At 31.8% G+C, this 13267-nt stretch overlaps 1 protein-coding gene across 1 annotated transcript in view; it reads right to left on the bottom strand.

Annotated features, from left to right (window-relative positions):
* The window catches only part of LOC149543584 (putative serine/threonine-protein kinase), a 169599-nt gene extending 167524 nt beyond the window's left edge, over positions 1-2075 (bottom strand). Inside the window, exon 1 of the mRNA XM_089798371.1 lies at positions 1753-2075. The gene's annotated coding sequence lies outside the window, so the exon portion shown is untranslated. The remainder of the gene's footprint in view (positions 1-1752) is intronic.
* Positions 2076-13267: the final 11192 nt, after the last annotated feature.

Genomic DNA, 13267 nt, shown 5'->3' with positions numbered 1-13267 from the left:
ATTGTTTGGTGCAAGTGGCAATCTGTATGTTACAAAGTGGGATTTGTACGGTGCAGGAGGCTGTCCTAAAATAGGTTGTACAGTGGAGAGGGGAGAGATGTTGTAAGGAGTAGTACAGAGGAGTATGTACAATATGAGGTGAAGGTTGTATAACAGCAAAAGGGAAGGCTGTATGGTGGTAGGTGGAATGAAGGATCGTACGGTGGAGAGATAGCCATGGGGAATGGTCGTACGGTAGGTCAATAAGGTCGTATGGTTTAGTAAATGAGGTCTTGTGCTCGTACAGTAAGATGCTCTACGTGTTGCGCCTAGCCAAGGGTCCATAAGGTTGCGAATGGAAGATGGATTCAGTCATTAACCAAAAAATAACTTATAATTTGAAATTCATCAGATAAAACCAAACAAGAATAGAGATTTGAGCACGAATAACCATTAATTAATATTTGCCACAAGATGGTGCTCCAATTTGTCAGATATGAGCGAAGTATTACAGGCGACGAAATAAGGTGAGGGTTGAATCCTACTAAAACCAGAATAGCCAAGTAGGGAAGATCTTTCACTTCTGAAATGACGAACAACAGAGAATCTCAATGAAAATTCACAGTACAACAAAATAATCCAAATCGCATACCAACAACTACCTATAAGTCGTGCTTAAATACCCGTCAGGGAAACCTTTCTGAGAGTGTACAAAGATAGTTGATGACAATCTTTACCTACGAAAACAAAAATAAAAATAGGTTCGAGATATACTAAATCAATCGGCCCATTAACAATGTTTGATTAATAATTTATTTTATGATGGAAACATTATAGATTAGATTAATACTTGGTTTCCTACCAAGTTAGTGATTTTGGGAGGACAATTCAAGCCAAGGACATGATCAGAAATTTATTTTGGCCACGACCATTTAGTATTGCAGCAATTGTTTTTCTTTGCAAATCTTTTATTTTGAAGATTTAAACTTGCAGAACTGCAATTCGAACAGTTTCATTCCAATCAGCTCATTTGAACAGTGATAGAAAATTCTTTTTGGCGGAAGATGGAGAGCGTGACAGGTTTGGCTGACCAATTTTAGTGTTGGTTGGATTTTTGGCCACCTAATAATTCTTATTGCTTATATCCAGCTTGCATTGGAAGTGCAGATTGGATTTCAGTAATAGCTACTATGTGGAATTGCAAGGTGTTGGGAATGAGAGAGCTATTGTTGACTATTTTGAGCTTACTCTCTGAAAATTTGACCAAGTTTTTACAGTATTTGATTGCTCTTCTTAACGACTGTTTGACAAAATACTCAATTGGAAGAACACGCTGTCTGGACACGACAGGGCCGGTGGCTCGGACATAACGCACCCCAACATGCTTATGTGAAATCTTTAGTCCAAACCCTAACTGGTTCATGAAAATACCCCAAACATTGTAAATTGATCCATATAAGCTTCCCAAACTCATTTCCAGTTCTCATTTCCAAGCCAAACGACACATGAAAGAGCAAAGCAATTTCTGCCGAATCTTCTTAAAATGCAAACAACCGGGAAAGAAAACACCATACACACTCTACACCAATCAAATTTACTCAGCGCCCCATTTGCAAACCATACATACGAGAATATTCATGTTCACAGATAAAGATAATCTTAAGAAACGCCCAAAATAAATTATTAAAGAACACCAAGAAATGGTTGTGATCTTACAGAAAGAATACCCAAGCAATGAATGCAAATTCGACAAAGAAATTGACGTGAGCTTACCGTCGACCTATGCAGAGTCGGAAGAGCAATTTGGAGCATCAGATTATATATTCATTTCACCTGCTAAATCCCGATCATTCTTATTTCCTCTGCTTCATTCTGTCGCTGTTGCTACGCCTTGAAAATTAATTATCCACTGGAAAAATTGTCCTCTTCGCCACAGAAAAATTAATTATCCACCGGAAAAATTGTCATTCTTCGCCACACAAAAATTAATTACAGAGGGACTTTGAATTTATAGTGGAAAAACATTGATCGGCAATCAACTCTCGCCCCCGATAGCGCATTCGATTGGGGCCGGCATCTGCATTATAGCGAAAGGAAACAGGTTATTAAATATTTCTTTCAGAGTTGGTAGGATATTTTGTTTTACCGAATGTACGAATGAACAACTTTCAATGTTAACCAGGCTAGAAATAATCCATCGGAGGGTGTATTCGTATGAACACGAGAATATTAATAAAAAGATTCGTGGTAGAATGTGTACACTCGTCTTTCTTCCCGTTTATTTCAACTTGTGGAAAGTTGATTTTTAAAGAGTTCCTTTTATTTCGCCTTGTCGTGATAACATAATTGTTTTTTTATTTTTTTATTTCTATTGTTTGTCGCTCCCGTGAGACTAAAGTTTTCATGTGTTTCTCTTTAATTAGTCTTTTTTTGACTCATATAGTTAACCTATGGTTGTACTCATTTTATTACATCTATCATTTTTTCACTCTCTTATTCTATATTTTGGATTGGCTGAAACTATTTTTGTTGGTAGTCTTTTTCTTTTAAATTAACAGAAATTGTAAAATGGCATTAGTTTGCAGCTGGCATTCACAAAATAGTTCACATGTATTGTCTATGTTTCCACATTTACTTACATGCAAGGACAAGTGGTAGATAATAAGACCACATCAATATGTTTATTCAAGTACTGTGAGCCAAGGTATCCTTTTAAGTATTTCTCTAAAATATAGTTCTCAACCTAAACTATTCTAGCAATTTCAAATGGAACACTATGCAGCGATGTCCACTCTCAAAATTGGAGTTTGCCAGTAAGTATTTTGTGTAATTTAGTTTTTACTGTAAGAATGCTTAGTTGTGTTTTGCTCGTTTATTTTGAAGAAAAAAAATCTTAAATTGTACTCAAATGATCATCATGCTAGAGGATTTCTTCCTTCAACTCTTACAACATATATGTATTGAAAACTTAAAATAGTCGAATACTATTTTTTAGTTGGAGACACTTATATTTTGTCATTGTGATGACGGTATTTTATTAGTTCCAGTTATGTTGTGGAGTAAATTTTTAAACAGACCTATCATTGTCAAACTCATTCTGTTTCTTTTACATTTGAAATTATCAGAGCTTAAAAAACCTATTGAAAATCACCCTCTGGATTATAATTATCTTCTTTTAGTGAAAATTGAAGTAGAAAAATCTTTTCCAAAATCTTTTGAGCATAACTAAACCTAACAACTCACAAATATTTCTATGGGGTTCTCCAGAAGTGGTTGCATACCTGAATTACAATTGCTCTAACATTTTCTGAGATTTCAAGAGTGGCCCAAAAGCACTGATGCCCTTCTTTAGAAGTAGATGAAAATATTGACATAATTTGGAATGCCTCGGCCTTTGGTCTTTGAATGTAAAAATCTACAAGTTCTGCATGTATTAACATTTTTTGAACACCCATCAAGACTCTTTTGCAACAAGGGTTGCCTTCACTCCAAAAATTATGTTGCCAAAATGTATCTTTGTGTAAGAATTGCAGGGATCTTTCAATGGTCTAAAATCTTCCTAGTTGAACATCTATCAAGAAATTTTGGGTAATGTTGATATATCAACAAATAGTTTCTATCTTAAACTATTCTAGGTAATGTTTCCCTAGAGTTCAAATTTTTTTGTCTTGACAAGTGTCCTCGCTAAAGGGAATCACTTAATAGTGTGTATATTTCCTTCACACAAAACTTTGCAGTACAAGCGCTGTCCAAATCTGGGTATTAATAGAATGGTAATTTGCAGTGGCAAATGCTAGGTCTTCTATCTTTTTGCATGTTCTCTCTCATTTTATTTGTTGAAAAGACCGTTGCTTCTTGAAGAATATGATTTTGAAGAAAGACAAGTGATTGTAATTTATGTAAACAATGACGGTGTAACCTCACTTGGCGACTAGCAATTGATAGATGATATTCTCTCTGCATGATTCTAAGTAGTTCCTATGATCTTTATTGAAAAATTAAAAAGGTGCCTTGATCTTATGATCTCTTAAAAAACACAAAAAAAAAAATTGAAGATAAATAGATTTTGATACAGAAATAATACAATTGATTTCACAAAAAAGGGAGTTGTCATCCACACACCTAGTGTAATATGAACTGGAAATGTTTTGAGATGAAATATGGAGTAGGCTGGCTTGTTAGTCCCTGAGTTAAGGAGAAGACTAAAGTTTTCATTTGCTCCTTTTCAATTAATCTTTCTGTCTGAAATCTCTTTAGCAGGTAGGATTTTTCTAATAAATTAATAAAATTTTAAAAATTATACGTAGTCTACAACTTGCATTCATAAAATAGTTCAAAGTGTATTGTCTATGGTTCCACATTTTGCTTACATGCAGGGACAAGTGACAGATAATAGCACCAAAATAATTTCTTTAAGATTGTGTGAGTGGAGATATCCTTTTAAATATTTCCTGAAAATATAGTTCGAGTTTAAATAATTCTAATAGAGGCATTCTTCATGATGTTACTCATAAAGATAAGAAAAATTGAAGCTCAGTAGAAAGTATTTTGTCTAATTTACTTTTAACTACAAGAATGCTCAGTTGTATTCTTTCTCACTAGAAGACACATTTGGCATTGTATTTCCTACTTCAACCTTTAAAGCATTTAATAAAGTTATTAAAGAATTTTAAAGATTCATATTTAGTGGTTGATTAGTTCTTTATTAGTTCTAGTTTTTTTATGGAATAAATTTTCAAAAACCACTATTATTATCAAACTCATTGTGTTTCTTTTTCATTGAAATTATAAGACCTGAAAAAGCTCCCCCTCTTGATTATAGTTCTCTTCCTATAGTAGAAATTTAGGAGCAAAAGTCATTGACAAAATCTTTTCAATTAATTAATAAATGTACATTTTGGTCCTTGCATAGACAACCCCATTGACACTGAAGGCTTATTTTGTGATTATTTTTGCATGAAATTTTTTTAGATTATTTTGCATTTGAAAATTTAAAAATCTATTTTAATAATTTAATTAGCTCTTGCTATTTTTATTTAAAATAATTAATTTACCCTTGGTGCATTATATTATTATTATTATAGTGTTTGCATCATACCTTGATCAGGAAGCCTTTCTTTTATATTGATGATATGCAAAGCTTTGAGTGTAGATAGTCACACAGCGAAGTAATTAAATATTCTATCAATATTCATTTTATGAACTTGCATCTTTTAGATGCAAACTTAGGGTTCTATTTGCAAAATCCATCCCTTATATTCACACTAAGTAATTAAATATTCTATCAATATTCATCTTATGAACTTGCATCTTTTATATTTAAACTTAGGGTTCTATTTGCAAAATCTATCCCTTAGATTACTTTCAACACATGTAGTTTCTAATTCATGTCATTAGGCAATAGAAAAGCGTCTTTTTTCAAGACCAAACAATGTTCATTATTATTTATGTATGAAGAATATCCTTATTTAAATATGAAGAATATCCATACTTTGTGATACTTCATGGTATCACATATTAATCAAAATATTATTTTCCTTGCACATTTGAAAAGTATTAAAAAAGTAATAGGGTGTGAATCTTTAGAGGATAGTTACACCGGACAAATCTTAGAAGGTAGTTGCACCATTTAAAAACTTTGATATTCTACTTCTAGCTATTCAAATGTCCATAGAAAAAATGTGAAGTTTTTTTTTCAACAAATATAATCTTCTTTCCCTCATAGAGAAGGGTTTGTAGGGTCCTATTTATTCCCATATTCAGTTGTATTTATGAAGTTTGGACTATGAGTTGTTATACTTTCTTGATTTAGAATTGTTTCATAAAAAATAGGGCTCTAATATGTCTTCTATTCTTCAATTTGTGTTATTTTTTCTTCAGTGATATTAATCATTTTCATGGGCTCACTTTGTTGTTACAATTTCATTAAACAAGAGTTCTTGTAGCCAGAGTTCCTCTCTATTATTATGCCAAGAGGCATAACCTATAGTGGCAGAATGGGGGGAACTGAAGTGGTGTGAACGTGTTAATGTTAACTTGGTGTGAATGTGTTAATGTTAACTTTTTAATATTGAAAATTTAAAGCTGATTAATATTGTATTAAATGAATTGTTGCATCCCGTAAAATTAATGATATAAATATAGAGTATACATTAAAAAAGTATACATTTCAATATTTAATTTTATAAGAAAGATAGAGTGGAGCGATAGTGCAAATACAATGCAGTAAAAATAAGGTAAGTTGATGATCATTTTAAATTTGTACTTAAATTACTACATAAAATATTTGTGAATCACTCTTATTTTTAAAAATAAACCATCAAATTTTACAAAACTTTCAAATGTATCATCTGAATGTTTATAAATTGCATCATTGAAGACTACCGCGTAGATTCAATTTTACAACCTCTCCATCACATGAAGGAAAATCCAACCAATAAAAACCTTCATCATTTTGCAACATAATTTATGTTAGAACAAATGTTCAAGTCAGTAAAAAAAGTGCAAAATGAATGTACTCAAAATATCAAATAATTTTTTACCTTTGTATTTAATTAGATCTTCAAAAAATTAAAAAAAAAAAAAAAAAAAAAAATATATATATATATATATATATATATATATATATAAGAAAAATCTAACAACCTAACTTATCTTAATAATCACAACATTTATAAGCCAATAAAACAGCATATGAAAGGGCACATATAGGACTCTCGTGTATAAATTTGCATAAAATAGAGGAAAAGTTACAAAATAGGATTGTCATTTATAAATTTGGGGGTGACATTAATCTACACTTGTTTCACTTGGTTCATTTTGCAACAAATTAGTGCACAAGGCTATCAAACCTATCTTTTACAATACAATTGGCCACTTGTAAACAAATAGAGATTTATCTTTTCCAAAAAATTGGGCACACATACCATATACAAATCTATTTTCCATTAATTGTAGGGTTTTATGATAGCGATTAACTACATGGAAACATATACCTATTTAGTAAAAGATATAATATATGGATTTCTCATTGCACTATTTTTAGTGATCAAGAGTGCATATTTGTTTTTACCGCGATTAACTTGCTATATCTTAATAGCATTAAAGCTAATGAAATAAATGAAATCATTCAAAAAATAATTAACTTACACAATAGAATATACAACAAAATACTTAATATTCAATTTAAATAAATATATAATGCAATGTATTTATAAGTAAAAAATTTGGATGATATTAGAATTATTAGATATTTAAAATAATATATAGTTTAATATATTTTATGTTTTATTTATTTGTGAAAGATTACTAATTATCCTATTACTTTTACAGTTATCACATTCACATTTTCTAAAATGCCTTGTCCAAGACTAAATTTTGAGAATGAAGAGTAACAAAAATAGTATCGAAGAGAATATGCTCAAAATTATATTAGACAACAATGTAAACAAAGGAATAATGCTCAAAGAGAGGAAGCTACAAGTCCTAGAAATGAAGAGCAAAAAATACAATGCAGAGAATATGCATGAAATTATATGAGATAGCAATGTGAACAAATGACTAATGCAGAAAGAGAAGAAGAAAGAAATCATTGAAACCAACTTGATAGAGAAAGACATGTCAAGCATAGGGAAACTATGATAGTGAAAGAGATTAAAGAAGAAATGAGACAACATGTAGATGAGATGAGAGCACATCATACACAAACATCTCAAGATAATCAAAATATAGTGAGAAGACAAACAAAAAGAGCTATGAACCTAGACGAGTTGAATGAAAGAGAAATACAATAAATACAAATATGTAAATGTGAATTGAATCAAGGACAAGCTCAATCTCATGAAATGGTGGGTTTAGTTCCAATGGGATTAATTCTATGACAATATATTGTGTTCTACAGACACCAACTGATTGAGTAGAGGATCTTATGAATGTTGATTCAGGCAATTACAATTTACAATAGGAGTTGACATCTCAAATAAGAAGACAAAGACAATTAAACAGAACACAAAATAGAATGGATAGGGGGACAATTAATACTATTCAAAATAACATGATTGACTTGAGGACTTTACCAATAATATTTCGAAATGGACTACATAAACTTGATATGCCAAGTATGTGTTACATTTGTCAAGAAAGTTATCTTTCAATGAAGGTTGTTGTCATCAATGTCGACAAGAAAAGAATGAGCATCAAACAACATGGATCCTGATCCACAACCATTACAACTTTCTAATCTGACACAAATAGAATAAATGTTGATAGCACGTATCAACCCCATTCTTTGAGTTACACACACAACTAGAGGTCAATTTAAATATAAAGGGCATACCATAAGTGTTCCATAAGAAGTAAGAGAAACAACCAAAATCTTACCACATCGAATAAAAGATTTACCTATTATCATTGTTCGCAAGAAGGATCAATGTGGAACAAGTTATAATTTTACACTCAATAAAGAGAGGGGATACAGAGCACTTCAATTTAAAATAAATCATGATAAGGTCTTAGAGATGTTCAAGTTGATGAAAATGCACTTAGTGACTTACATCCACTTCAGATGATAACATCTTTGATCAACTAAACTCAGTTCATATGGAATTTACTTTAGATGCAAATGAATATTTATTTGTGGATCTAATAATGGAGATGGATCAAGGAAATATTATCAATAATACTACATTAGTGGCCTCTAAACTACCAAATGTATGAAGAGAGATGGAACTAATTGATGCATGAATAAATAACCCAAATGTAGATCCTGGATCACTAATTGATTGGCCAAGAATTGGAACATCTCCAATGAATTATGAGTATGTCACAAAAGGATTACTTGATATGACTTTTCCAACACTATTTCTAGATGGATGATGCAATTAGATCAAACTAAGATTGAGAAGAGTCCATCATCATTGTGAGGCCTCACCCCGACCCATCGTAGCATAGTGATGCATTACTATTATTTTTTGATATTCACGACTCGAGATGTCGAGACATTATCTGATGCTTAGAACATACTTTATTATTTCATGTTGTGTGATGTTACTTCAGATATATTTGATGATTGTCATTTAATGTTCATGTATATGTATGTTGATGAAATCAGTAAATGTAGGATTGAGATTTTGATTTAAGATATTTTAAATGGTTAAGAATTATGTAGGATGAAGAAACCTTTATTGATGTATGTTTTAATTTATGTAAATTTCTGATACATATACATTTATGTACATGTGATTTTACAGGACTACTGATGTGTGCAATGAGTGTGCAGATATTTTAGCTGAGAAACCCTACGGAGGAACATAACTGATCTCTATGTGCTAAATTTGAAAACCTTGTTGTTCGTAATTCACGTATTTGTATTGTGAGATGTATGTATGCATCTCCTTTGTTCAGTGAATGTTAATGTTTGTAATTATGTTCTTTCAGTGTCGCTTGACACTCGTAAAATGTTTATGTGCTTCGGTGTGCTGTTTAGGGTTAATTGTTTAACCTTTGGACCAAGTTGGTTTAAGTTAGTGTCAGTTTACTATTAGGTTCTTAATCAAGGTTAGTCATCCCTTAATCCGGATTACTGCTTAATTTGCAAGTTAGAGTAGTGAGTTGGACCTATTTTATTCCTAGATTTTATTTGACTCTAAACCTCTTTCCTAAGGCTTTAAAACATGTTATTATTCTAACCAAAGGGTATGGGTATGGGTTAGGGGTCTTTTCCAACCCCTAAGCCCCTTTTTTTGACTTTTGAGGTCACTCAAAAAGTCCCTTTTTGCCTTTGTGCGAAAATTGATCATGGTTATCTTGAGTTACCTCACCTCATCTCCACTTAGGGTTTAACCATGGTGTATGTTGAGTTAGGAGTTTCTAGATTTGTTAGTAGGTGGAGATAGTTATTGCTCATTTTGGGTGGTTGAGTTGGAGGCTTATTTAGAGGCCTTCCTTGGACTAGTTGGTTGTTACCCAATCTCTACATTTAGAGAGGAATTCTTGAAGGTTGAAGGAAGGAAAGGGATACTCTACTCAAACTTGTTCATTGCCATTACCTCTTTGTGAAGGTAGGAAATTCTCATCTCCCTTATTTAGTTTTTATGTTTTGTTTCATGTTCATTTTACCTTGTTGTTGTTTCACTATTGTATGGTTGTGGATATGTTGGGAAGATTTGAAAACCATGTCATTTTGGTTGTTTTCCTTTTTTGTTTATGTTTGCAATTTTGAGTTTTTCCTTGCATGGGTGTTTTGGTATTACTCACCCTTGGAGAGGGCAGAAGTGACCAATTTTGGGAGAGGTCTGTTTAGTTGGACTCCAACCAGTGTAGAGGTTCTTCTCAGGATGAGAAAAGGGATAAAGGGTAGGGTGTTATGGGCCCCTACCCGTCAGCACAAACCTGGTATGAGTATGGCATGTTTAAATGAAAGAATGGGAGTTCTTGGTTATTAGCCCCGATTGGGCATCTAAATTGGTGTTGTGCTTGACTTCTCTTGTTGGAAGAATCCACATCTCCCTAGTATTGATTCATTGTGAATCCTATTGTGTAAACCATGTATGATTATGCATGTTTGATTTTCTTTTGGTTCTGCTTGGTTGTCACCCGATCAGATATTGGTTTCCTCCATGGTTCTTGAAATGAGATTCAGAAAACATTACAAATTCCTTGATTTTGATCATGAGGAAAAATTTGATTTAATTGTTGAAATTTGGGATTGAGATCCTATTGTAAATTGTATTTTAAACCTTATTGTAAATGGCAACGAAGCCGAGTTTTCTTCCTGATTCTTTCCCAGCTGAGCCCTTGAATCAGGTTTGCCAATAAAATTGGTGTTGAGCATATTTGGTTATCATGTGATTTGATTGTGTATTAGATTTAATATGGTTGCACATAAAAGAAAAATAGAATAACGGATAATGTCATGAATTGTGATATTTCAAGTTTTTAAATTGTTAAGGAAGAACAAATTGATAGAATGAAATTTCCAAGTTGATGTATAAGTATTAGCTTAATTAGGATTCCTACCTTGAGAACTCAAATTATCTTTTCTTTGTTAAATTTCCTTATGAACGAATCAATTGGACTAAGAGATTATGTATCTCCTTAAATTTTTAAAGCATAAATTAGTTAGTTATCTTTAACCTTGCCATGGATTGCTTATCGGCTGCATTAAGTTTTATGTTGGTTGTTATATGAATTATCATCCTAAACTATACTTAGTCCAATGAGTAACTGACACTATCATTGTAATATCTTATCATGAGTAACTTAGACTATTGGAGTAGGAAACCAAATAGATGGTGTTGATTGTATAAGATGTAATTGTAGTTGGTTGTAGATGATTGTTCCTTGTAATGTAGGTATCATTGAAATATATAGCATCTGAGGTTTAGGAAAATTATTAAGCAAGAATTCATAAGAAATTTACGTAGATTTTGATGATCTTGCAATAGTTGATTTTGTTGAGCATAATGCACAAAAAGGTGGTAGATTAATATCATTTAAGAATTAAAACACCAATCCTATAAGACTACATAGTAAGACCTTATCCATCAAGTAAGTTTCAAAAATGCATATGAAAAAGGCCTGTAGAAGCACATTTTCATTCTGGAAATTGTATGGAAAACACAAAATTGGTTGATACTATTACAGACAATTAAAATATTCACATCACAATAAAATAAAATAAAACCTATAACCAAATTCTATTCATTATGACCAAAAATATTATAGTTTAGTGGATATCCTAAATATCCTAACTTTGTCACCTATAAAACTTTATTGTCTTTATTGCATGATCACCTTCTTGGACGTCAGTTTAAACTTGTTTTAAAAAGGTTTTTTTTTGTCTTGTCTTAAGTCAAAGTGGTTGGATGGGAGGGTGACGTCATCCTGCCACCTTGTCCCATCCCCCTCCTCCTCCATTTCCAGCGGCCAGTTTGGGAAGGTGACATTTATGTTAGAAGAGGAAATTGTGGTGGTCATTTTCTTTTTTTTAAACTCCCTTGCTTATCTTTGTTCACGTGCCCACCTCTTGGGTTGCATTTCCTCTACTTTGGGCTACGTGGGAAGATGTGTGGAGAGGGCTATGTCATGACATGACATAAATTTTGGACGTTGGCTTAAGCTTTTGGGTTTGTATTAAAGTTGCTAGTTGAGGTATGTTCAAAAACAAAGAAAAGACTTCATCTCCTCCATGCTCCTGCGTACCTTTTCTTTGATGTGAAGGCTTGGGTTTGCGTGGGGCCTAGGAAGAGGTGTAGGGAGAGGTCAAATCGACCTGACTTGTAGCCAAGTGGAATGATTAGTGGTTAGGGGTAGGTTAGCTTGGATTAGTATAGATTAGAGTTAGTAGGTAGGTTAGTTGTTAGTAAGTTTAGTTGTTTTCTTATGTTTATTAGTTTTATTATTATTAAGCTATGTTTTAGTAAGGGTGTTAGTATTTAGTTTTTTAATTAGTTTAAATTGTAATTTATTAAAGTTATGTGGTTTAAATTTTATATATATTGCTTTAGTATTGCTAGTTTAATTTCATGTTTTAATTGATAGTTGTTAAATTTTATTTAATTTGTAAAGTTAAGTTCTATTTAAAAGATTAGACGTTCATTTATGAATGATTAGATCAACTATAGACTTAGTTAGTTAGTTTAAGATAAATTAGTTTTATATGAAATTATTATTAAATTTAGTTTAGATTTAATTTATATTCGATTAAATTTTTGTGGAAAATTAAGCTAAGATGGAGATTTAGAAATGTTGGTATTAATAGTATCTTTGAAAATTTGTTTAATTAGTGTCCTAATAGCTTAAGTTATTCGAATAATCTAAACCCAATCTTCTTTAGATTGTTATTAAAATAAATTTCGCATGATTGTTTAAGCAATGTAATAACGAATTAGTAAACATTTATATCAACCTAATAACAATGTACTTCAGAATCTTGATGATGTATTCCTCCACAAAAGTTTTTAAACCAAGGATGTTGTAGAGAAACTTTTCTTAAACTGTAATCAATCATTTCAAACTTAAAGCATGTTTAATTATTAATTATTATTCAAAAAAAATTGTGTGTGTGTGTGTTTTGCCCTCGTAGTCTGGGCATGACAATCATGAGTTTGTTAAGCATTTACTTTGATATAGAGATCGTCACTTTGGATGACACCCATGATTTAGGTATTATATGATGACTATGATCATGTGACATCTTGCACAAAATTCATCAACATAATTTGTCAAAAAGAGCTTGCAAGATATACCAATCACAATCAATGAGTTATAGGAACATATAGAAAATGTC

This window comes from Cupressus sempervirens, chromosome 8 (assembly GCF_028749045.1).
Source record: "Cupressus sempervirens isolate cs-2001-9-10 chromosome 8, ASM2874904v1, whole genome shotgun sequence".
NCBI lineage: Eukaryota > Viridiplantae > Streptophyta > Pinopsida > Cupressales > Cupressaceae > Cupressus > Cupressus sempervirens.
The sequence above is the reverse complement of the archived record's forward strand: the minus strand, read 5'-3'. Positions and strand labels throughout refer to the sequence as shown.